The following is a 27,913-nucleotide window of genomic DNA, read 5'->3' on the forward strand; positions in this document are numbered from 1 at the left end:
TGTGAGCAGGCATGCAATAGTTGGTTTCACGAGATGATAATAATTGCGTACTATGTTAGTAACAGCATAATGGTCTCGGTTACTATAGAAACACACATTCTAAAAGATAATATGAAACCATACAGAGAAATATTGTGTTTGGTCAAAAAAAGAATAAATTTAGTGCGAGAATACGTCAGATCAGTCACGAAGTAAAAGCATAACAATTTTTAACAACAGAGGTCAGTCTGTTTTACTTAAAGTCTAAATAATTCTTCTTAAACACTGCCAAAGGCACTGCAAACAGTGTTCGTGTACAAATGGGTCATGTCAACAAAATAATTATTTTTAAATGTATTTCGTATACAGTGTGTTTTCCTTTTCGCACACAGGATATTTTAAAAATTGTACTTTCTTACTTACTGGCTTTTAAGGAACCCGGAGGTTCACTGCCGCCCTCACATAAGCCCGCCATCGGTCCCTATCCTGAGCAAGATTAATCCAGTCTCTATCATCATATCCCACCTCCCTCAAATCCATTTTAATATTATCTCCCCATCTACGTCCCGGCCTCCCTAAAGGTCTTTTTCCCTCCGGTCTCCCAACTAACACTCTATATGCATTTCTGGATTCGCCCATACGTGCTACATGCCCTGCCCATCTCAAACGTCTGGATTTAATGTTCCTAATTATGTCAGGTGAAGAATACAATGCGTGCAGTTCTGCGTTGTGTAACTTTCTCCATTCTCCTGTAACTTCATCCCTCTTAGCCCCAAATATTTTCCTAAGCATCTTATTCTCAAACACCCTTAACCTATGTTCCTCTCTCAAAGTGAGAGTCCAAGTTTCACAACCATAAAGAACAACCGGTAATATAACTGTTTTATAAATTCTAACTTTCAGATTTTTTGACAGCAGACTGGATGATAAAAGTTTCTCAACCGAATAAAAACAGGCATTTCTCATATTTATTCTGTGTTTAATTTTTTCCCGAGTATCATTTATATTTGTTACTATTGCTCCCAGATATTTGAATTTCTCCACCTCTTCAAAAGATAAATTTCCAATTTTTATATTTCCATTTCGTACAATATTCTCGTCACGAGACATAATCATATACTTTGTCTTTTCGGGATTTACTTCCAAACCTATCTCTTTACTTGCTTCCAGTAAAATTTCCGTAAAAATTAAGCTATTTCTAGGTCTTATTATTAACAAAAGCTTTTCTATGTAAGAAATACACGTTTATTTTCTTTGATGCATAATATAGAACATAAATTCCATTTTATCTTACTTTTTACATTTATTTCACTGTAAATTTACAGGATAAATTGGCCAGACTCTCAGTTTGTGGTGGAAATAGTGTTATTAAAAACATTGGATGGTTTGCATGTGAACAGCAATGATTTATATTAAATGTAGAGGCGTTAGGCCTAGGTTATAGTGAAATAACCAAATGCCTGTACATTAACAGCCATGTAATGAGGTGGCCACATCCTTCTTACGCCCAACACCACTGAAACTGTCATGAAAGTAGCCTACATTGTTTGTAATGTTAAATACTACTAATGAAAAGTATGCAATTTATTTCCATTTGTGTGCGTTTTCAACTTAAACGATACAGTTTAAATATGATTTCCTAAATTGAGCCCAAATTAGTAAATGACCAAGTAACAAAAACCACGTTTTGAGACTGAAAAAAAAACTGTTAGAATGGCATTACCGGTACTCATTTTTATTTCTATGAACTTTGGATTTTTGGCAATATTTATTTTACGTTAACTTGATCAGTTATTCACTTTATGTTGTCACCTGGACATTGCTTGTGTTAAGCTTAACTGTGAATTACTTCAATCATTCATCTCATTTGTTTAAAATATTGTTTCTTTGTTTTTAGTTAGGCCTATTTGTTCTAAATTTAAGAGTGTGATTGCCTATAATTACTTTTTCTTTGAAAAATAACTTCAAAATGTATTTATTTGCTATTTTTTTAACTTATTTTAACAACCAACACTATGTCTTCAGTTTACCCTTGTCATGTGCAAGTTTACTGTTGACTATGCCACTTCTTTGTTCTTCTTCCTAACTGAGGGCGTATACAGCTACACCAGCACTTAATTATGCACACGTGGCCGGCCAATTGTGTGCCCCATAAACCAGAAATCATCCCAAGAGATTGCAGTGGGTGACCACTTTCACAGTGCAACTGACACGGAGAGGACACGCTCTGTATATCACCGAATGGAATAAGATTGTGTGAGATGAAAGTACAAGACGTACTGTTTAAAGTCATACCAGGTATGGGTGGCCAATGACCCTCGTTTCGGAAATATTGGTTATTGTTTGTGACATACTTCCGTTAGGTGCTCAATAGGGATGTATTAGACTGTGTAAGGGCGTAGCTCATGTGGTTGGATGCTGAGTTGTCATCCAGGCAACCAGAGTTCGAATCCTAATGCCTTCTCATTTTTTAAAGCTTGATATTATTATTATTATTATTATTATTATTATTATTATTTTAATTCACTTTCAGTTGTCAGTTCCTATATTCAAAGCCATGTTGAAATATGCGTGGTATGCATCAAAATTGATAAACGAACGAGAAGTGTTTGTGAATGTGAAGGATATCTGTTTCGCAGCAGAAGTGTGGAAAAATGTGTGAGACTGTGGACAACCTTCTTTCATTTGCTGTGCATGGTGCAGGAAATATGTATGCTTTGTGTGTTTTTATGACATCATAATGAATCGGGTACAAAATGAAATGGAATAGCTGCTACAGAAACAGAACAGACGCCAGTGACACATCTTACCTTCCTACGTGAGCAGTATTTCATTGTTTATCCTTTGCAATACAATGTTAGTTAATTGGTAATTTGTTTAAAACATGATGAAGCATTCAATACATTGAGAAATGTGATATAGGTATGCGAATAGATAACTGTGATCACAATATTAATCATTATTAAAAGAAAAAAATATAGCATCAGTTAAGATTCGAACTCAGGCTGCCTGGATAACAACTCAGCATCCAACCATATGGGCTACGCTGTTACGCAAGTTAATGCCTCCCTATTGAGCACCTAATGGAAGTATGTCACAAACAATAGCCAATATTTCCAAAACGAGGGGTCATTGGCCACCCATACCTGGTATGACTTTAAACAGTACGTCTTGTACTTTCATCTCACACAATCTTATTCCATTCGGTGATATACAGAGCGTGTCCTCTCCTAGTAGGTTTGATCTCCTGGGAGACAACTTGTGTTTCCCGAGGTATCTGAGCCTGATAGGAAGGGAGACTCCATTGGAAATCATGAAAATTTTCAAAAAAAAATTTTATTGTCTATTTCACTTCTTTAAAATGTCTATTTTCATACCACAAATGGCTTTAGTTGAATTCTGATTAGAAATATGTTTAATGTTTTTTTTTTAATCGAGGCTGTAAGAGTGCGTGGCATTTAAAGAGCTGTCAAAATTTTTTTTTCACCAAAGAATTCTTTTTTTACAAATTTATGATTATAAATCTAGCAACGTTTTGTTCTAAAGCTGAATTCCTGAAGTTAGTAGATGAATGTAGTAGAGGAAAATTTTAATAGGTATGCTTTACATATATATTCATTTTACTTTCAAATCTATTTTCCATACATTTATTTTTCTTGATTTAACACCAACTTTTTACGCCCAATATTCATCAAACTGGATGAATTTTTTACTGCAAGTATTCATGAGGTAGTTCCATGTTTCTATGCATTTATTTTGTAAGAAATGCTGCTAGTTACTTTTATTAACATTTTTTTCATGAATTATAGAAAAAGTAATATTTTCAAATTTTCCAAAAAATGTTTTGACAGTGAATAAATGAGACATTAAGTAGAAATTCTTCTCTATGTTTTGTGAATGTAAGCAAGATAAAGGAAGCTTAAAAATTGGGATTTTCTACTAAAAACTTGGGTTTGAAAATATTTAAAAAAGAAATAGAAAAAAGAAATAAAAATTCAAAAGTCAAAAACATTTTGGGAGTAGAAAATTTAGATTTTGTTAGTCCTTTACTTAGTAAACATGCCATCAAAATTTAGTTGAAAGAAATTAGGAAAAAAGTTACAATTTTTAGTGGAGTGTGCCCTTGAACCTGGATTGGAACTTATTTCATTATACAGAGTCACCAGTACGCTGAATATCCCCAACAGCCAAAGTAAATCATAGCATCGGGATCTTCCTTTGAGATATTAGATCTACTGTCTTGTTGTGGGTAGGAGATATTACTTACTTACTGGCTTTTAAGGAACCCAGAGGTTCATTGCCACCCTCACATAAGCCCGCCATTGGTCCCTATCCTGTGCAAGATAAATCCAGTCCCTACCATAATATCCCACCTCCCTCAAATCGATTTTAATATTATCCTCCCATCTACGTCTCGGCCTCCCCAAAGGTCTTTTTCCCTCCGGCCTCCCAACTAACACTCTATATGCATTTCTGGATTCGCCCATACGTGCTACATGCCCTGCCCATCTCAAACGTCTGGATTTAATGTTCCTAATTATGTCAGGTGAAGAATATAATGCATGCAGTTCTGCGTTGTGTAACTTTCTCCATTGTCCTGTAACTTCATCCCTCTTAGCCTCAAATAGTTTCCTAAGCACCTTATTCTCAAACACCCTTAACCTATGTTCCTCTCTCAAAGTGAGAGTCCAAGTTTCACAACCATATAGAACAACCGGTAATATAACTGTTTTATAAATTCTAGCTTTCAGCTTTTTTTGAGAGAGGACTGACTTACAGGCCTACTGCAAGTATTTGAACCATCTGTGTTAATATGGTGGTAGTTTCTTCATTGCTGTCATCACGAAAGACTACATCGATGGGGCAGAGTGTATAAATGTTTAAATGTTACTCTCTACTGATTACTCTAGTAAATGTGGAGGTTATTTACATCGTGAACATTCTTATACAAGATGCACCCCACGTGCAGAAACCATGTCGTTACACAGTTTGGAAATTTTCTAAGATTATCTCCAATGTTAGACTGTTAGACAAATCCCAGGTAATCCATAGCTAATCCTCGGTCTCCTCTCGCTATAGCCTAACCAATTCTAACATTTCTGTCTTTATAGTAGAAACTACTGATACAACTTATCTGCTCTCTTTTTTCTGACAACTTAATGTAAGAAGGATGTGGCATTTCCTCACATCAAATGCTGTGCCCATCTTGAAACTTATCTTTATCTCTGGAGGAGACTATCTGCCTTCAAAAAGCAGCATTGTATTGGGTGGCTGTCACCATCTTATTGGGTCTGAATGGATTTCATGGCATCTCTCATATTTAATTGAGGTGTTTGATATTATTTACTCTAGTTAATAATTACATTAACGAGGAAGTAACCAGCATATTATTTTTATCTAAGTATTACTACTGCTAGAACAGAAAAACAGACAGTTAAGGGAAGAGATTGATGAAAATTTTGGTCATTCATTCATTCATTCAGTGTTCTGCCCAAGGGCAGGTCTTTCACTGCAAACCCAGTATTCTCCAATCCTCCTTATTTTCTGCCTTCTTTGTCTCCTCATATGATCCATATATCTTAATGTCGTCTATCATCTGATATCTTCTTCTGCCCCGAACTCTTCTCCCGTTCACCATTCCTTCCAGTGCATCCTTCAGTAGGCAGTTTCTTCTCAGCCAGTGACCCAGCCAATTCCTTTTCCTCTTCCTGATCAGTTTCAGCATTATTCTTTCTTCACCCACTCTTTCCAACACAGCTTCATTTCTTATTCTGTGTGTCCATTTCACACACTCCATTCTTCTCCATATCCACATTTCAAATGCTTCTCTTCATTTCGTCGTAATGTCCATATTTTTCCCCATATAATTCCACACTCCACACAAAGCACTTCACTAGTCCCTTCCTTAGTTCTTTCTCCAGAGGTCCGCAGAAGATGCTCCTTTTTCTATTAAAAGCTTCCTTGGCCATTGGTATCCTCTTTTGACTTCCTGGGGCCAGTTTCTCAAAACTCACGGACTAGTAATACTAGTCTGTACAGTAGTAATATTAGTTTATTTTACAAGTCTGTGTTTCTAGAAACTACAAGGGTGAAGTAGTAGTTACCAGTTCACAGACTAGTAATATTGGTCGATTTCACCAGTTCACAAGTGATTCTGTTTCTCAAAATGCTAATCTAGTTGATTATACTAGTATTTAACAGGAATATTCCTACAAGACTCTAAAGACTGGTGATTTCTATATTATCAGTTACCAGTGGCAGTCTTTCTCATATAATCAAAACAAAATATTGTAGTTATTTTTTTAATAAATGTGGTTTAGTGATTTCGATTGAAGTAGTAGAGAAGTTGTTGTGAGAAAAGCTAAAACTATATCGAGAAAGAACAATTATTATTCCTTTACGGGAGCATTGTTTAAATATAATGAATGGTTTAAATAAAGTGCTGAAAAGCTTGGAGAGTTGTTAAATATAGTGGGACCTGCCATAACAAGACAAACAAATAGAAGTCATGCATTATCAGCAAAGCTTCAAAAACAAATTGCTCTACAAATCGGGATGTTGATTATTTTCCAATGCCATCTGGTTTTTCTGCCCTAGACCAGCAACACATGCCGAATTTTTTTCCTAATAGTCTAATACCAATTCATCAACTGCAGTAATTTTTGCTGGCTTTCCTCCTCCACTGCCAGTTCTTCTGACATTGTCAACTTTAGCTTACAAATTAAATACAAAATGACACTAATTTATGAATAGATCAAACGTAAAACTGAAAAAAAAAAATAGCGAATTTTTCAAGTCATAAGTGGCATCCATGTCGCCAGTAGACCCACTAGCTACATAATGTGTTCATATTATGATATTGTGAACTTGAATTGATACTCGTCAAAGTTGCTTTCTTAATGTTGGGCCAGTAAGTGTCCCTAACGTATGCATAGTTTTTGTTCTGAAGTATCAGTTCCATAGCCTCACTTATTACAAATTTTTTTGTCCAGTCGTTTACTTTATCATTTTTGTTATTATGCTTGAAAACGCACCGAATGATATATCCTTTGAGTCATTAATCATATTGAGTATAGTTAATTTGCTTTCAATTGATGGAATTTCAAGAGAAGAGAGAAGTAAGAACCAAAACACAAACAACTTAGCCTCCTAACCCCAAATAACAATACCTACTAATGGGTATAAACAAATGAACTCAATCAGCTGACTAGTGAAAGAGATCATGTGACTAGTGAAAAATTGTCACAAGTTACTAGACTGGTGAAATAGTTTGAGAAACAGAATCTACTAGAGCTGGTGAAATATACTCTGGTAACTAGTAACTGGTGAACTACTAAACTAGTATTTTTGAGAAACAGGCCCCTGGCAGCAGCTCATGTTACTGCTACTGCAGTTTCGCCAACTTATATGGTGTCAGAGCACACCCAATAATTTGTCGTTTTAATATCACTTTCATTTATGAGATTTATTGATTTTAACTTGAAATTCAAATATTGAGCCCATCCAATGTTTTTCTAAAATTGGCACCACTGTGCTACTGCCTCATTTAGAATTTACAAGTTTACCTTCTTTGTTTTTCTTCCGATAACCATGGTCTTCGTCTTGTTTGCATTTATCTTCATCCCATACTGCTCACAGCTGTCATTTAGCTCCAGTAGCATATCCCTTAGTATCATCTCCTCTTCTGCTGACAACGCCATATCAGCAAATCTTATGCAATTTAATCTTCTTCCTTCTACTATTAGTCCTCCCATGTTCATTATCAGTAAAAAAAAAAAAATTGCATTTTCGTTTCCTCCTAAAAATGAATCGGCAATCTCTTAGGCCTATTTGTTGTTGAGCAAGTTTCTGCACTTGAAAGCATAAAAATTACGTCATATTTAAATGGCTGCACCCTTGAACTTTAATTCCAAGCAAACTTTAGGTGTAGGTAAGCAGTTTTTTCACATTTTTTCAGCACATTTTGTCGTGTTCAAAGTGTAAAGGCTCTTACAATTTTGATACTAGGAACATAAAACTTTTACAGTATGTTCTATAGAGGTACAACTGTGGTTAAAGAAACACAGTATCACTTTTTGATAAACTAAATACTTCCGAAATTAAAAAAGTAAAACATGCAGGCCATTTAATGGAAAGTTGTTGTTGTTGTTGTTGTCTAGTGCCTTGCATCTGGCAATGAAGCCATTAGCAGTCGTGCTTTCCAATACTTTTGAACTGTAGTTTCTTCTGATCTTAATGCTTCACAGGTCTTCAAGTGGTCTTCATTCATTTCTGCTGGATCGTAACACAGGACACATATTGATTTAATGGAAAGTAAAAACTTAAAATTTGAAGATGCATATTAAAAAACTCTCCATTTATGAATGTAAGTTTAAAGTTGTTGATACTTAAACCTAGTTCTTTTATAACCATATCAGAGACGATGTAAAAAAAATCGTGGATGAAGCTTGAATTCTGTAAGAGGAGATAAGTTATTGATAATATGCATTTTTTTTAATTTGAATTACTAAAAATACTATTCACCAGGTCATAATGAAACTAATATATGTAAGAACAAGAGTACTTATAGCAAGGGATTAAGTATACAGAAAATGAAGTCCCTACTTAAGAATTGTACGAAATGTAAATTTTACCCATCACTCCCCTTACGAAAAAAAATACAGGAATGCAGCGCACACTTCTGTAAAGAAGTGAGAGCAGTGAATGTATTTGTGGGATACAATTTAGTACACACTGTTATTTGGAAGTCATTGAATGTTGCCTTTTTAAATATGTCATCATATAAAGCGGTTGAAGATTTTCAACTCTTTCACATTGTTCTTCTTCTGATTTGTTCTCAGTCCTTTGAAATATAATTGAAATAATGTTAGAAAGTGACTATTACAGACTAATTTGGATGTTTAATAGCATTTCAAATTAAAATGCGATAAGCTAAATAAAATTAAGTTCCATGCCGTGGCATCGCAGTCTAAGACATCCTGCCTATTCAATTCAATTCAACTTATTTGGCCATTAGACACACAGTTTTAGGCTTCGTCAGAATACATTGAAAAACATATAAATACATTTTAAAAAACACTAATAAAAGAAACAGTAAAATTTAAATAATACAATGAAAACATGAAGTAATTTGAGACTTTTAGATTAAAGAAAACTAACTAAAGTACAATTAAACCTATTTATTAAAATGCAATTTCATACAAATTTGTGTTGAAAAACTCAGCAACACAATAAAAAGTAGGCTATTATTTAATAACCAATTGTAAAATCTAGTTTTCAAGCTATTGATTGGTAATTTGTAATATTGACTGGGGAGCTTATTATATAATTTCATCCCCATAATTAAAAAATTTGTGTCGCTCTTGTGTAATCTACAATATGGAATATTAATTTGTTCACTATTTCTAATTTCATGATCATGTATATTGGCCACTAATGAGTAATTGTCGATATTTTGTCGAGTGTAAAGTACTAGATCATATATATATATATACAAATTTATGATTGTTAAAATCCGTGATTGTCTGAAAAGTGGCCGACAATGTTCCAGATAGTTTGATTTACATAAAATTCTAATGGCTTTCTTTTGTAAAATCAAGACGCTTCCAATTTTGGTTCCATTTCCCCAGAAAATTAGGGCATATCGGATTGTCGACTGAAAGAAAGAAAAGTAGGCACATCTTAAATAATTTTGCGAAACGCAAGTATTTAATTTCTTTAATAAATATAAAACTCTTGATAGCTTTGTGCATATGTATTCGATGTGCTTATCCCATGTTAAACTGGAGTCTATAAAAAGCCCTAGAAATTTTGTGTAGTTGAGTCTGTTGTCCTTATTTAGTAGATAATTTAGGAATTACGAAATGCGCGCTGTTTCGAATCCTCATGGGGGAAGAAATTTTATCATGAAATTTCGGCCAGTGTATGGGACCAATGCCCACCCAGCATAGTGATGCACTTGGGGAACTATGATAGATAGGGAAAATCTGGTTTCGCAAACCAGCTATAACAGTTGGGGGGGGGGGAACATCGTGCTAACTACACGATACCTCCCATACTGATTGGATGATCGTCCACCTCTGCTTCAGAATACTTATAGCAAGGGGATGAAGTGTAGAGAAAATGAAGTCCCTACTTTAAGAATTGTATGAAATAGAAATTTTACCTATCATTCCCCTTAAGAAGAAAAAAAACAGGAATGTACACTTTTGTAAAGAAGTGAGAGCAGTGAATGTATTCCTGGGATACAATTTAGTACACACTGTTACCTGTTTTATGTGAAAGTCTGCAATTTTCATTTTGTTCCTAACGTACTGGTGATAGCCTAGTGTGTTCCAGAAAAGCCACACACAAGGAAGTACAATTTTCCTTTGTTTCACTGCCTTTTACGAGATGTAGGCCTATAGATATAGTAATAAACACGTGGTTTTTTTAGTATGCAGGAGCCACAAATCCTTTTATACTTAAATTACCAGTATATTTTAATGCTGTGTGTAGCCCCCCCCCTCCCAGCTTGTTATTAATTGCCAACATAATATGCAAGAGGTCCAAGGGATTAGTCCTTGATCCTACAATCCTGTTCGAGAGGGATGCCCTGCAGGCACAACATGTTGATGAGGAGAATAAATCCATTTATGAGTCCTGCATCCCTTATCTAAGTGAGAAATATAACCTTCCCACTAGTCAGTGGAGTGTTTCTGGTCTTTTGTTTGGTGCACGTGGCACACTCCCTAAATTCACATGTGATGTTTTAAAAGCACTCGGTCTCAGATTTTTTTGAAATTCAAAAAATTTTGTTGGATATTCTTAAGGATTAAATCCAAATATTACATTACCATTTATATTTTGGCCATTGATGGTTGTGTTGGGTTTGCATTTCTCTGAATTTTTTACTAAACAATTTCTGTCTTTCTAAATTATTCTGTAGTGCTTTTATTCTGGATCTTTATGGTCACCCTCATTGAGGGCAGATTATTTTCTTTAAATATTTATATATAATAGGAAAATGGTCAGTCTCATTAGTATTTCGTCCTGAACCTCTAGAGTCTCTGTATTTGTAACAAGTGTGAGGAGAGCACTACATCAATGCATTAGAATATAGTCCTGAAGATCTCAAATAATTTTAGTATTTAAAGAAAATAAAATTGTGCCTTCTTGAGTGTAGCTTTTCTGGAGAATGACGGTTTATCTTTAATACATTTTTCAATATAGCTAGTTTCCTTTCATGGACCTACCTGCTGCTGGTATTGTAGTTGCTTTTCTGATCCTTTACGTTTTTGTTTACATTAGAGGACAAATATGACGGGTGATGTGAAAACTTTGAAGTAACTGCATTGTCTATGAGCTTAGATATTTCCCGAGGCACTATAAGATTGCTGCCATCACTTCGAACTGTTCTGTCTTCTAGCATAATACATTGTTTAGAAAAATGATTCATGCAGACGGTGGCAATACTGCCAGGTTAGAAATTGTTCCTGTGAATGGAACAGAACCATTGTTGCCTTCACTGAGAATTTTTTGAAAAGAAAATTGGGTAATTTCCTAGAAGACGGGCAAAATCCAACATGGCTGACGAAAACTACCAAAACGTTCTGCCAACTATGAAGTTCAAATGTCACCAGACATCACAAAATCAAAGATGGAAAATCAAACATATATTCATATTTTTAAAGAAGAACAAGCCCTTCAAAAAATGAAAATATGTTTAATTTTTCATCTTTGATTTTTATGGTGTTTGGTGGGATTCGAACTTCATAGTTGGTAGTACTTTTCTGGCAGTTTTCGTCCGCACTTTACCCCCACAAATCACTAAAACACAAAACAAAACAATAATTTATCACCTCAAACAAAATTCAATCCTCATTGACGTCTTCAATGACAACCACTTCACTTCCATTATGACACAGGCTTTAAGGCAATCTAAACTTAAGCCATGCAGCCAACAAAAAACTAAACCAACACTTCGTCGTACAGTCAAGTTCACATAAATAACCATGTATTTACACAAAATGAAATTCTCTTTGAACTCTTATTACACCTTAACTTGTAAGGAAAATTCAGAAAATAATTCCTTGGCAGCATAGGAACAGTTTTCTCCTCAACAATCGACACAATTCTTATTCACCAGCGAAAGAATAAACCAAAATCGACACAAAATTTAATACTCTGTTCTATATTCACACATCTTTCACAGATATAAAATGACAAACTTTCAATAACTTTGGCCATCAAACACAATATTACACCACTCACGTCAAACAACCAAGAACAACTTACTGACGTCATATCCATTCAAAATTAACGAAAATTCTAGAACAAATGGTGACAATCAAATTGAAGGAAAATCACAAAATGACAAACTTCCAATAGCTTTAGCCAGCAAAACAGTATAACAACACTCACGTCAAACAAACAACTGACAACGTCATTACCCATTCAAAATTAACAAAAATTCCAGAACAAATGACAACTATAACCAATCAAATTGAAACAACATCATGGCGACACCTAGTATAAAAACCTAGAACTAACATATAAAAGTCACTAAAAGATCACTAACATTTAACTCTAAAGTAAAAAGTTGGTAATACTTAGTACATCCAACCAGGTGCCCGTCTTCTATGAATTTACCGAAAATTGCTTTTCTATAGCACGCGACACAAACTTCCAACTTGCATTTTTCTAAGTTCTACAGTGCGGAAACTGACAGGTTAGGTTAGGTCAGGCTTTTAGGATGCCTTGCTTATTCGAATCTGTTAGGTTAGATTAGTTTAGGCTTTTGATATGCCTTGCATATAATAAATTGAAGTGAAATGTGCGTTTCGTGTTTACTTTGAATTGTTCTAGCTCTTATTAAATAATCACTTTTAGGTTACCTACACCAATCAATTCTTTCCTATTTTTACTCATTTTCCAACATGTTTTCAAGTCAACTGACATTATATATGAATTCTTTACATTCCAGACTACCTTTCTTGTGAAAATTAAGAGAATTTTTCCACTTTCTTCGTCAGAAATCCTTCAGTGTCGCGTGCTATAGAAAACCCAAGAAAGACTGTTACATAACCGTCAGTCAGTGTGTTATAGTTTGATCTACAGCACGTCCTATGCATGATGATAAAATCATTCTTTATTTCCATCGACTAGTCTGCAGGCCTGACTGTATTTTGAGAATTTGAGGTTATGTTGTATTGCAATTTACGATTTTTTGTTCATTGACACAACAGTCTGATGCAGTATCCAATAAGCTGTGATACACTAACCCGGTATAAATTTAAGATGAAGTAATGATTTGTAACACTGATGTACAGATGAAGCATGCATATATGGAACCCTCACTCTACACTCCATAGGAAAGCTACTACACTTCATATAACTACAAACATCACTAAATATTGCTGTGTTTGATATTCACCATCTCACAGTTTTCATACAGCTGTTTTAGACGACGATTCAGTCTGCCACCCGAACAGGGTTGCCAGATTGGTGTAACTAAAAGTAGCGAAAGCTCGCTGGAAAAGTAGCCAAAATTCAGAAAAAGTAGCCCAATATAAATTGCAAATTTATATTTCGCGGATTATATATATTTAACTGAATCGGAATGTTTTTTTTTTTTTCCAAGTCTCCTTTATGAGCACTAATTTGAACTTTATAAACTTTACAATCTGCTTTATGCTGTCGTCTTTCACATCCTGAAGCCAGTTTGAGAATGAAGTACCATTTAACCACTGCCTGTTAAACGTTTTGGTATACTTCTCCCACTTTCCCATTTTCAGCAATTATAGAACGAAATAATAAATATTTCCATTTTCAGTATAATCACAAAACAAAATAAATGTATAAAAAAGTTATTCACTATCACAATTTTAAAATATTACTGAATATCATTTCTATAACAAACACAGTTCTCTTAAAATTATTTCACTATAGGACTCAGAATTGAGTAATTAACCTACATTATAATTAGGATACAAAAAAGTAAAAACATTAATTCTCTAATATAACTTAAAAACTGTACATCACTTTTACAAAAGATCCTAGTTCCTAATTTAAGATTATTGTAATAAACTACATCGGCATTCACAAAATACTAACGCTTGAATTGGAGGAAAAACAGCAACTGATTATTATGTGCCCGCAGGCTGCACTTCGCCACTGCATTTCTGCTGGCACTGGTCATGGTGAAACGAGAAAATCCCCTTACACTGGCTTGGTCATGTGACATGTACAATAAATATATATATTTCGCATAGGTACGTCGTTTCTCGTGGTGAAGGTAGTGGTGGAATAAAGAGAGACGTACACTATAACAGGTTTTTTTCAGGAGAGGAAGACTGTTACTACATCTATTATTAATTTTCCACAAATTCAAATCAGAAAAAAATAGCCCCGAAAATTTTTGAGCAGCCCAACAAGTCGCAAGTAGCCCAATGGTAAAAATCAATAGCCAATTAAAATTTTAAGTAGCCCAATTGGCTACTTGTAGCCCAATCTGGCAACCCTGCACCCGAACAGTGTTGACAACACTGTATTAATAAATCCCACATTGCTTAAATTAATTTCCCCTCGTCCAAAAAAGAAATTGTGCAGTGTTTCTCAAAGTTTGGGTAGCAAGCAGAGCCTTCTTTAGTTACAAGCCGGGGCCATACGTCGGCAACACTGTAATTATCTGTCACCCGGAGGCTGACCGTACAATACACGTGTTTGTGCTAATGCCGATTTCCAATGTAAATTAATGTTACAATATAAGTGTGTGTCGATGGAATTATGTTTGCGGTCGTACCAAACGTTAATTGTTGATGTATTATAAACTAAATGCGTGTTGGTGATAAAAAAAACAAGACAATAAATTAAAATAAAATGGTTGCAGTCTTTGGGAATTTTCACGGTTATGGATGACAAAGTAATTGACTATTCTATTAAATATTTTATAACCACATTTTTATATTCTTATTTGTGATTTGTGTGTATCAGAATTCTAGTCAAATTGTTGGGTCTCGCCTGCTATATCAATAAAGTTACGCCGTTGGTTTTCAAAGTCATTGTAAACAGCTGTTTTGTGATCCCATAAATGTTGCAGTTTTGTTGAAGATTCGGAATGCCTGCTATACGTCAGAACTATCTATAATTTGTACATGCATATAATGACTTTGTTGGTTTGGTCAATGTTACTTATGTCCCGCCCACTATAGAGACATAGGCCAATTTTACACATATTTAGTATAACTTGTTGCTTCTTTGACAGGTTAGGTTTGGTTAGTTTAGGTTTTTGTTATAGCCTACCTTGCATATACGATTATAGCGCAACATTGGCAGTGATAAAAGTGAAATATTCGTTCAGGGGGCGTTGGATACTCTACATTCACCCACTTGGTATTTACAGGATTTAAAGTCCACCGAGTTTACGCTAATTGATACATACATGGACTTAATAGATAATGTTGCGTTTTGTTACGTATTATGTTCAAGGGATGTGTTTTCATTTTTTCATAGATTGTTTTACTTGGCTTAACTGTATTTACATCCTCATACTTTTATTATAATAGGAATGTCAATAGTTTCTTCTATTTACATTTTATTTTAGGCCTATTTACATAATTCACATTCTTAGCTTGTTTTCTGTAGTTATATTTATTTAAAATTATATTTTAAAAAGTTTATAACAAATAATTTAGGATAACAGTATTGTTATGGTGACTGGCCAGGTTCAAACTAAAACTGGCTTCCTGGACATCTGAAATATTTATAGAAAAGCACGACATAATCACATGAAATTAAAATGCATATGATATCCTACACCTTTCGCGGAAGAGGTGAAACAACATTAAGCGGCAAAACATTGTCAATTTACTAGCCACATAATGGTTAATTGATTGGAATAGGGTATTGCGAAAGTACGTCATTATTTTATTTATTTTTGGTACAAGTAACATTTCTTTAAGTATTTATTTATTTTCCCTTGTACCATCAATAAAAGACAAGTATGTTTTTATTTTTTTTTAATTATAAGTGTAGTTGCTACGACACATAGGCACACAGCACTTTCTAGGCATTTGAAATATTTGTAGAAAAACACGATACATAATCGCAGAAGATAATATTAAAATATATCCTAAACCTTTCACAGATGAAACACCATTAAGTCGCAAAACATTGTCAATTTGCTAGCCACAAATTTGTTAACTGAATGGAACTTAAGAATACTGCGTAGGAACTTACGTCTTTATTGCATTATTGATTTTATTATTTTCGGTGCAAGGAATATCTTTTTTATTTATTTATTTATTTACCTTCGTACTATCAATAAAAACATGTTTTTTTTGTAATTATTTTAAGTGGCAGCCTTTGTATGTAAGTAGCCTACTTACGCCGTATTCTGAAGTATAGCTAATTGATTGCAATAAAACACTATTTTCGAACCCGTAATAATTTACATCACTACTCTGAATCTTGATCTTACCTTTGTGCATGAAGTAATATTGAAAAAATACGCGTTACGTATAACGAAAGAAATGAGCAAACCCAATATCACTCTAAAATCTCCCGCCTCCACTCTGCGTTGCCAAACCTACCCATGCCCCGGCCAAAGACGTTATAATAGTATACTAGACTCACACGGAGCGCTGGTGTGCTGTCCAAAATTGAAACCAGTCTGCGCATGTTTACGCCGCCATTAAATAGGTACAAACAGCGGTAAACACGAAGCCCGAGCTACTTGCAAAGTGGCTTGTTGCTATTAAAAGAGATAAATTTGTGCCTTCACCTAACGTAAAATTGTGTTCGGCTCATTTTAAAGACACGGATTTTTGGAAAAGTAATGGCAATAGAATTTTGAAAGATGATGCTGTACTATCCCTGTTTAATTTTCCAATCCATTTGCAAGAGGTACGATATATTATCTCTGTTGTTACACTATCAATATCATTAAAAATCAATCAGTAGTTTACGACAATAAAGAATACTTAAATTGTTAGTACAAGTATATCAGACTGTAAGGAAATCCCACTGAGTGAATTATTTAGACTTACACATCAGTTATTAAACACAATAATAATTAGTGGAAAGATAACTTTTTGTTTTATTATGTAAATTAATTTATCTGCAAGATAATAAAAACCGATTCAAAATCTATAGGTGGATAAGTAAATAAATAAATAAATAAATAAATAAATAAATAAATAAATAAATAAATAAATGGCTATAATAGCTAAGCCTACTTTGTGAACTTATGATTCAGGGTTCATAATCAATATGTATAGACCTAACTAGACTAATAAATTAGCCAGCCGTGGGTTTGAGCTTGTTGGAAAACATGCTATGTTTCAGATGTAAGGAAATGAATACATAATTTCCTGTGGGAACTAAATATCACTAATTTGATTCTAGGAGGGGGGAGGGAGAGAAAAGTTCTTTTCCGCTCAACCATCTTTTGGCGTTTAACAGCAAATAAACATGATCTACCTAATTAAGTGTATAAATATTTAAACATTTAATATTACATTGTAGCAGATTTTTTAACTTAATAGAGGTTGTTTTTTGTAGGTTGAGACGCCACCCGCAGGCCATTAAAATTACTTTATATTTGTGAGTGGTCTATGCTGTCATTTGTACAGCAATTTTTGTTGTTGTTTTGTTTTTGCAGATATTCCTAGTGCATTATTTTTCACCGGAGGGGGGGGGGTTATAAATGCATATAGTTCACATACAAATAACCCGTTTATATTTTGCCGGATATGTATTATTAAAAAAGCAAGGAATGCCATCTTATCGATATAACATATGTGCATAAAATTACGTATTATAATTCCGCAAGCAATGATATATATATATATATATATATATATATATATATATATATATTTATTTATTTATTTATTTATTTAAAATAACAATAGATTATGTAAAAAATCCACTCATAAAAAGTATGTTGTTTTACATAATGTGATTATGTTTAGTTTTTAGGTCTTCATGTTACCTATTAATTGCAATGTATTAGGTACCGGTAGGTTACTTTTTATAGTTGATAGCATTCCCTTTATTAATTGAAGAATGACTTATAAATGCAATGTAATTTTGCTACCTTTGCGCATTATATTTTGCGTGATTACTTATGTTCTGTGGTTTAAAAGTACCGGTAATATAATTTTCGATTCTCTAAAACTTAACAACAGGTCTATACTGATTATCACATATTTATTTCACTTAAGAATTTGATTATAATAAGAACTTGTGTAATCAAGGTGCATGTATTTACGTCTTGTGATCTAAGAGTAATGTATGTTAATATAATTTTCGATTCTCTGAAACCTAACAATATGCTGATTAACGTAAAATTATACATTCTATAATGTGTATTGTGTAGGCCAATTTATGGATGTATGAGCATGTTTTCTATCAATTGCTGCGTACGTATTTTCTTTTCTTTAATGCTTTGACCCATATCAATGAAACTTTGAATATATTTATTTCGTCCTAATTTTACGTTAAACGTCGAAAATGGACATAATCTGTCAATTTTAGATCATCACAGCGTTAAATTGTGTGATTTACGTAATGCTATTATGCGTCTGCTCTCCATCATCATGGCGGCAAGCGAAGTGTTCAATTTGCCCCGGTTTCCTCGTTCCGCGCAGCCGAGACTGTAGGGACTTGGCCCCGGCTTGTAACTAAAGAAGGCTCTGGTAGCAACTCCCTGGGTCGTGGGTGGGGGGGGACGTGAAATGATTTACAAAATAAACAAAAATCGCCTTGGATACATTGAATTTGTATTTTGAAACGTAAAGATTAACTTCGTTGAACAAAAATAAAAAAAATGTTTCAGTAGTTATAAAGTAAAAAATAATTAATGCAATAAATAGGCCTGCTTTTCAGAAAGTAGCTCCTCAAACCTAAATTCTGTATTCTATACACGCATAGTTATACCATTTTAAAGTTCAGCGAGGTTTCTCGCCTTTATTTTGATGGTAATCATAGACTAGAAAGTTATTTAGCATAAATACGAGGTTGCAAATGATATAAAAATTTAAGAGCTTCTTTTGCAAGAGTGAGATATTTTTCATTCTAAGAATCCAAAACTGATCTATGCTTTGCGAAAGAAAATCTGTCAACATTTCATCAGTAGATACAAATTGCAGTTTCTCTTTTACATTTCTTTGAATTTCAGCATTTAGAATGAGAGTGTCTTATAAACAGATTCAGTATCCTCCAGTGATTGTAGTAATTGTTTTGAGCTTCTTTCGGAAAATATATAAAAAAAAAAACTGTTTAAAATCGCTCTTTGGGTGATACACATAGTTTTGAGTAAAATTATAGTTGTTTGGATTTTAAAGAGATTTGTATTTTTGGACAGCGGTCAAGAACCAGTACGGTTGTGGAGGGAGGAGTCGCAAACAAACAGAAGTCTTGCCCAAAAGTGCGTCACGCCCTCAGAAAGTTTGGGAACCACTACTGTAGAGCAATAATAAGAAATAGATCTCTCTTGTTGGGATGCATTAGGATACCTGAGACAGGCTTCCTATAGTGCAAGACACTGAAATTTATTTTTTGACGAAGGAAGTGGATAAATGGGTTAATCTTCAGAGGGAAAGCAGATCAGAATATGACAATTCATATAGGACTTCACTTTGCTAAGGGTTTACATGTTAATAAACATAAAATTTTGGTATCACATTAACTAGAATCCTACCTATTGCAATATTCAGTGGCGTAAGAATGGGGGGGGGGCGACCCTACTAAAGACCGCCTATTTTCCAAGAAATGTTTCCAAGTTTACGATAGTTTAAATTAGATTCAAAACATGAAGAAATAGCTTACTTACAACTTACTTACAAATGGCTTTTAAGGAACCGGAATGTTCATTGCCGCCCTCACATAAGCCCGCCATCAGTCCCTATCCTGTGCAAGATTAATCCAGTCTCTACCATCATATCCCACCTCCCTCAAATCCATTTTAATATTATCCTCCTATCTACGTCTCGGCCTCCCCAAAGGTCTTTTTCCCTCCGGTCTCCCAACTAACACACTATATGCATTTCTGGATTCGCCCATACGTGCTACATGCCCTGCCCATCTCAAACGTCTGGATTTAATGTTCCTAATTATGTCAGGTGAAGAATACAATGCGTGCAATTCTGCGTTGTTTAACTTTCTCCATTCTCTTGTAACTTCATCCCGCTTAGCCCCAAATATTTTCCTAAGCACCTTATTCTCAAACACCCTTAACCTATGTTCCTCTCCCAGAGTGAGAGTCCAAGTTTTACAACCATACAGAACAACCGGTGATATAATGTTTTATAAATTCTAACTTTCAGATTTTTTGACAGCAGACTGGATGATAAGAGCTTCTCAACCGAATAATAACAGGCATTTCCCATATTTATTCTGCGTTTAATTTCCTCCCGAGTGGCATTTATATTTGTTACTGTTGCTCCAAGATATTTGAATTTTTCCACGTCTTCAAAAGATAAATTTCCAATTTTTATATTTCCATTTCGTACAATATTCTGGTCTCGAGACATAATCATATACTTTGTCTTTTCGGGATTTACTTCCAAACCGATCGCTTTACTTGCTTCAACTAGAATTTCCGTGTTTTCCCTAATCGTTTGTGTATTTTCTCCTAACATATTCACGTCATCCGCATAGACAAGAAGCTGATGTAACCAGTTCAATTCCAAATCCTGCCTGTTATCCTGGACTTTCCTAATGGCATATTCTAAAGCGAAGTTAAAAAGTAAAGGTGATAGATAGTGCATCTCCCTGCTTTAGCCCGCAGTGAATTGGAAAAGCATCAGATAGAAACTGACCTATACGGACTCTGCTGTATGTTTCACTGAGACACATTTTAATTAATCGAACTAGTTAAACGGTAAAATCCAGAAATCAGTCCCTGTTTTTCCAGACCAATAGAAGATCGATGTCACGATGTCAAAATATTAGTTCTATTAGGCGGTGACACCCCCGCTGCTACAGCTTTTCTTTCTCCCACCCCACACCATTTCACTGCTCTCCTTTCTCCCTCTACTTTATTCTACTAACTACTTTTATATTAAATTGGAATACCTGACTTAATTTTAAATGCGCCAGGATTCGATCCTAGGACCTTTCATTTAGTGAACCACTATCATAGCCATTAGACTACGAATTCATTGATGACAACCATGCAAATTATCCTTACCCGTAGGCACAGTTAACATCAAATACCTGTGGAGTAACGGTCAGCGCGTCTGGCCGCGAAACCAGGTGGCCCGGGTTCGAATCCCGGTCGGGAAAAGTTACCTGGTTGAGGTTTTCGGTGCTGGACCCCGGACTCATTTCACCGGCATTATCACTTTCATTTCATTCAGACGCTAAATAATCTAGATGGTGATACAGCGTCGTAAAATAACCCAGTAAAAAAAACATCAAATACTTCCAAAGGTATTAAACATAGGACTTTATTATGATATAATGGAACTGAATTCATTAGTTTGCTCTAACCTTATTACAGTTAATATGGCAAATAGATCACGATTTAATTAACTTATATTGCACAAGGAACTAGTATGATAAACAGACATCGAGATTTTGGATCCGATAGAATAAGTTTACTAAGTCCATACTATGGGCAGCTTTGTCACTGTGTTTGAGGTGGATGGGAGTCGGCACCAGGAGAGACATGTGTACAGCTGTCAAAAGAAAAAGTGGCCGCTCTCCTGAAACAAAGTTCCCTTCGGGTATCTTCGCTACAATTCGGAGACAGGCGATGTTACATGTTGTTGGACCACGTTTCCTGATATCTACAGTTCTAATTGAAAAATACTGTGTGTTATTCGATAGCATAATGATAGCGTTCAGGCCTCTTATTCATGAGGTCCTGCGTTCGACTACAACCTCGTGCTTTTTATGTCCTTTTTTGTTCTGTTTTTGAGAGAGACAAACTAGACATAATGGCTCCTTTCTCTTTTATGATTATTTTAGTAATTAACATCAGGTTCATTAATATATTATGCCATGACTTTATCATTATGATATTGTGGCTGCAAATGGAAAGAAAAAAGATTTTATTCTCAATAAAAATATCTTTCGTGGCATAAACAAAACAAATTTACTGGCGTCGGCCTTAAAACATTCAAACAATTAAGCGTTCAAAAAACAAAACAAAAAGCCATAATTCAATATTTAGTCTATCTTCCTCTTATCTCGATCATCTTGCAGTCGAGTGGGCATGGAATTGACTAGTCTTTGCAAATAGCGACTGTTCTTAGACACGATATTCCAGGCATTCTGAACATTCATACATAAATGTTCTGTCCATGGGCAGGTCTTTCATTGCAAACCCAGCAATCTCCAATCTTTCCTACTTTCTGCCTTCCTCTTAGTCTCCGCATATAATCCACATATCCTAATGTCGTCTATTATTCTTTTCAACCAGAGACCCAAATAACTGGATATAAATGATAATTTGAATATCATTTACATCGCTAAAGAACGATTAAAAAATAAAATGAAAACTTGAATAAGGCCCGAACCCATGACCTTTGAATCATTAAACAAGCACTCTACCGCTGGTCTACGAGGCGCAGATATGGAACACTTTCATAGTTCCGGAACTGCTTGTACAAGCACATGCTTCGTGTAGCATCGCCGCGACCCGAAGTGGACTTTGAAAATATTCGCTGTTCACGAGTGCGGCCACTTTTTTTTTTTTTGACAGCCGTACATGAAACGAAGTCCAGTCTAGTCTGCTGGTGCTGTACAGTGACGTTCCTAAAAAAGACAACTAATTTATCAAGCATTGAAATAAAATGAATGTTAGAGGGAAAAAATTCTGTAGGACCAAACAATTAATCTTCACGTAAATTAAAATAAAAGCGTATAATGCGAAATTTTCAAAATAAATTAATATACATTTCCTTTCGGCTTCTTCATAAGCACATGTGCAATATTTACGCAACATACATAATAATCCTACACAATATACACAACTTATGTTGTGCAACACCTGGTATCCCCACAATACTGTATATTTACAATATAGGCCTAATGTAATGAAAATTTATGCTCTGTTCAACTTGTTTATTTTACAGCTTTCTCTTCTAGAATGCTATTTGAACTGTTACAATGTACTACAATACACATTCACAAGGTCTCAAAACTAAATTTTCTTCGGTAGTTGGCAAGACAAAGTTTATATTGGGAGAAGCTCCGCTCTACATCACATGATGTAATTGGTGCAAAACGAAAAAAGACACCAAATTATTGAAATCTATCTTCGCTACCCCAGCAGTAACCGTAGACTTCTTCCCTGCTAGCATATCTTTTATATCACAGAATATCGCATATCTACTGTTTTTACACAAAACTGAGTTTACTTTCTGTTTAATATGATTACTAGCTGGTGTAGAGGATGATTGATCTATCACTTTCGTCATCTCCTTAATTAATTTTACAGGCTATGGGGGCAGAACAACAGTGGGTGCAATTACCTTGAATGTTAGCACTCGTGAAGGAGATTTCAAAAATATGACTTTGCTGTTAGCGATGAAACAAGCTACATCACTAAGGGACGCCCGTATCTCTTCAGCATCCCGGTGGCATCCCGGTGAATTGTGTTTTCGGGTGTTACAGTGGGTCTCAATGTATCGTTTTTTGGTTCCCCTTAGTATGACATGACACAATTTACATGTAAAATGGTCCCCATTAATTTCAAAACAATCATTTCCGAACTCCTGCACAAATTAATGCGTCTTAGAGCCTTTTACTTTTAGCATATTTACTGATTCTTCGACCAGTCAGATAGATAACCACATGCATCATCATCATCATCATCATCATCATCTTCCTAACAAGAATTAGGCCAAGTGGCCTGTTACGGTCTCGAACTAGAATTTTCAGTCCATCTCTTCTTTGGACGGCCTAGAGATCTTTTGCCATATGGATGGTAATGAAGCAGTGCTTTTGGAATTCTGCATGATTCATTCGTTCGAGATGACCCTTCCACTGAAGTTGATATTTGCTGATGAACTGCATAATGGGTTCTATTTGAAGTTCTTGCATTAGGTCCTCATTTTTTTTATGATCCCAGCGAGTATATTCAGCTGTTGCTCTCATAAACCTCATCTCACTTGCTGTTATTCTACTGACATCTTTATTCTTCACAGTCCACGCTTCGCTACCATAGCAGCTTAATACTGGCTGTGCTAAGGTTTTATACAAGCCTATTCTTGTGTGTCTTTGTACTAGTGAGGGTTTCATGATTTTATTAATGATCCCCATTGTTTTATTATATTTACATATTTTTTTAGCAATATCTACTTCATCATAAGGGGATAGTGTATAGCCAAGATAATTGAAGGTATTTACTCTTTCTATTATTTTATTATTCAAACAGATTTTGCTTGGTACAGGGAATTTCCCACAAAATGACATGATTTCGATTTTTCAATATTAATTTCCATGTTATATTTTTCACTGACCTTATTTAAATTGTGTACTGAATATTGTAAATCATCTTCAGTTGATGCCATGAGAACTAAATCATCAGCGAAAAGTAAAGCATCAAGCTGCAAATTTCGATTAATTGGAATAAATCCATGTCGTGTCTGTCGCCAATCTTGAATGATTCTATTTATATATATAATAAACAGAAGTGGTGAAAGGCCACAGCCTTGTCGTACTCCACTATAAATGGGTCGCCACTGTGAAAGTTTATTGTTGCTTCGAATTGCTATGATGGTTGTTTTATATATATTGTAAATATTTTGTATAATCTGTTGAGGTACTTGATCATCTGCCAAAATCTGAAGTAATTTATTCCGATTGACTTTATCAAAAGGATAACCACATGCATAGATCAAAACTAGACTACTATCTCCTGTCCTCTCTTCTGATCAAGTGAACTAGGTGCACGGGACTGTTTTTATTGTCAGAACAGTACCTCCTGTCCCTGCCTTACGAGTATGACTGAGTAAATAAAGCACATGGGACGACAGGTAGGTCGCTACCCTCACTGCCCCACCCACTACCGTCCTGATTTCCAACTTGAAATCACACTGTTTTCTTCTATCGGGTCTAAAGTCTCTAAGCCTAATGATGGCGTTATTGCACTTATCCACTGCCAATAGTCTTACTATAAGTATGTTAAATCTATTCCCTTTAGTACTCCATTAATCTTACTGAGGTAAGTTAAATTGCCACATTTTTATTACAACAGTTTTGTCGTAGGCTACTTGCAATGTAATGTGCGGACATACGTGACGTCATATAGGCCTATTACGTCACCCAACTTATTGATCGGAAAAATAACGTCTCTTCCTTGGATTCTACCAACAATTAGCTTATAACCTTATACATTTATTTTTCTAAATATAATATACAGAGTGTAATGAGTATAAGTGTCATTATTTTAACTGACTATTACACTCTTACTACGTCATACTACTTTTGACCAATAAAACGGTACGAAAGGACGTATTTCAACCAATCACGGCTGCTTATCGCACAATTTTATCGCGTCCCTAGCATTTGTTTCTTTGTTTGCCAACATTTGAAACTGCGCTGGTCTGGACGTCAAAAAAAAAAATATATATATGTATATATATATATATATATATATATATATATATATATATATATATATTCAAGAACAAGAATTAATAAAAATCACTTATCATACCTATGCATCTTCTGAAATCCGTTTTACAAATAAATGAAGAGCACCATTCGGAAATCCTGAATAAGTTGAATACACCATGTGGGCCTAAATCAACGAGTTCCACTTCTATTACGCACACGTCCAATATAACATCAACTGAACCACCAACCATATTCAAATTTGAAAATTGTACATTCAATAATTATTCCTTTTAAAATTATTCATGTTTATTTTTTATGTCATCGTCGTTAATTAAAACTTTTCTAACACTTGTGTATATTAGTTAGGTTATGTTATAGCTTCTGCTATATGATATTATGGATAGTCACGTATCGGAGATTGTTTAATATCAAGATTTATTGAAAATCATCTGCCAAGTGACGTTGATTACTGGGATCCGGATGATTGAAGTGGAATGTTGCATTTTAATAAAAATGAAACTGAATCAACAAAGCCTTCTTGACTAGTAACATTGCCATCGTGTACAATAGATCGATAACTTCTCGACAAGAAGACATTGCTCAATACTGCCATCTAGCATGCATCTAGCGTAATATTTGTAATGTTGAGATGGTACAATAATACATTTGAAGGCAGTTTTGTATTTTCGTAAGTTAATTAATATTTTATTGTATTGGAGTACTTCGTTACTTCTAATCTTTATATACTTTCTTCTATTCGTGTAATAGTCAATTAAATCCCACTCGAGTTTTGATTTTCTCTAGATAAATCAAAACGTCTAGTGAGATTACTGTTGATAATTATTCATGTCATAAGGAAGGAAAATTGTCCTCACAATTGTTCTCTAATTGCAGTATTTAACGAATTGTTAAAGTTTACAATGCTCCATTTCTTATTGTACACTCTTAGACAAAAAAATGACCGGGCTTCAGATTCTATGTGCTTACATTACACGAGCGCAATAAAGATCACGCTCACAAGTACCATACGTAATTTTATCCATGACCATAACCAAAAAATTATGTGTTATAAAAGAAAATATGTTGAAAATAAGTCCTCATGTAATCACATATCATGACATGGATTTTAGAATCGATACGTTACTAGGTAGGTCATGATGTAGGAGGCCATGATTAGTGAAGAATGGTATCTAAGGCGTTGGATAAATAACAAATTATAATTAATTATACAGGGACATCATTTTATTTTTACTAACATTTTTAATATTAACTTGCCTATACCTCTGACTCAACGCCGTTTGCTACCCCATCCACGACTGGAGTTCGATGATACTGGCGTAATATACAAACAAGTCACTTTACTAGGTATAGGAGGGAAGAAAAGTAGTTCATCCATTTACGTAAACTAGGATATATTGCACTTTTGAGTTTGATAATTTTCATTAGGTTTTTGTTTAATCAAAATACAGTACAGTATTAACAATGAGTGTTTTTACTCACGAACTGAGCTGTTCATGTGGACGTATTCATTATGCAGTGTATATTATACTGTTACAGCACATTAGCGTACACTATAGAGAATGAAGTTAAATTGAAAAACAATCATAATATGGATATTTAAACACATTTTTGAAAATGGTGGCCGTTCATTTCGATGCAGGCTTCAGTTCTAATGTGCATATTATCGCACTATAGACTATTGTACCTAATCCCAATTACCAGTTTCGTTCTTCGTGCTAGTAACTCATGTTGAAATAATTCTGTACCTACTCTATAAAAGAGTACCTTACGTACTGTAAATTCAATCTTCACTTCTGCCCGATCCGAAAAGATAAAATTACTCAGACATACTATCTACTGTCCGTCCAAGTGGTTATGTCGTAAGGTCGTAGAAATGGAGATAATTACGTGACAGTTAATTACTTAACGAGGCCCTTTTATTTAAATTATTTTAAACAGTTGTATGATATTACGTAGACGTCCAATTCCTAACAGAAATTAATGTTTTCAGAAAAGAGCTAAGACAGCCCAGCCACTAGCTGGCGAATAAAAGCTGGTGGGGGAAACGGGGATACGACGTAGGCAAATTTACGACAGTACCTGTGCGAAAATGATTCAATATTGAAAGCTCTTTCATCACTGGAAAACACGAACATATTTTTGGAACGTACTGTTTACTATGACCGTAAGGCTACTATGGCTGTATATGCGGTCTTGGATCTGTGTGGAGGACGGTTCAACTTGATTAGTAGAAGGGGTGGGAGTGAAGTACATTCAAAAACTCAGGTACAATAAAAATTGAAGTAAAAATAAAATGATGTCCCTGTATAATTTTAATGTATATATATATATATATATATATATATATATATATATATAC

General features: G+C 34.6%; 1 protein-coding gene across 2 annotated transcripts in view; it reads right to left on the bottom strand.

Moving 5' to 3' along the window:
* The window catches only part of LOC138711931 (zinc finger protein 25-like), a 77,544-nt gene that overhangs the window by 39,579 nt on the left and 10,052 nt on the right, over positions 1-27,913 (bottom strand). Inside the window, exons 1-2 of one of the 2 annotated variants that reach the window (XM_069843240.1) lie at positions 13,394-13,441; positions 11,214-11,453 (exon numbers count right to left, since the gene is read on the bottom strand). The exons of the other annotated variant lie outside the window; for it this stretch is intronic. The gene's annotated coding sequence lies outside the window, so the exon portion shown is untranslated. Of the gene's footprint in view, positions 1-11,213; positions 11,454-13,393; positions 13,442-27,913 lie in introns of those variants that run through there. 2 annotated transcript variants of the gene reach the window in all.

Source organism: Periplaneta americana, chromosome 2 (genome assembly GCF_040183065.1).
Source record: "Periplaneta americana isolate PAMFEO1 chromosome 2, P.americana_PAMFEO1_priV1, whole genome shotgun sequence".
Classification (NCBI taxonomy): domain Eukaryota; kingdom Metazoa; phylum Arthropoda; class Insecta; order Blattodea; family Blattidae; genus Periplaneta; species Periplaneta americana.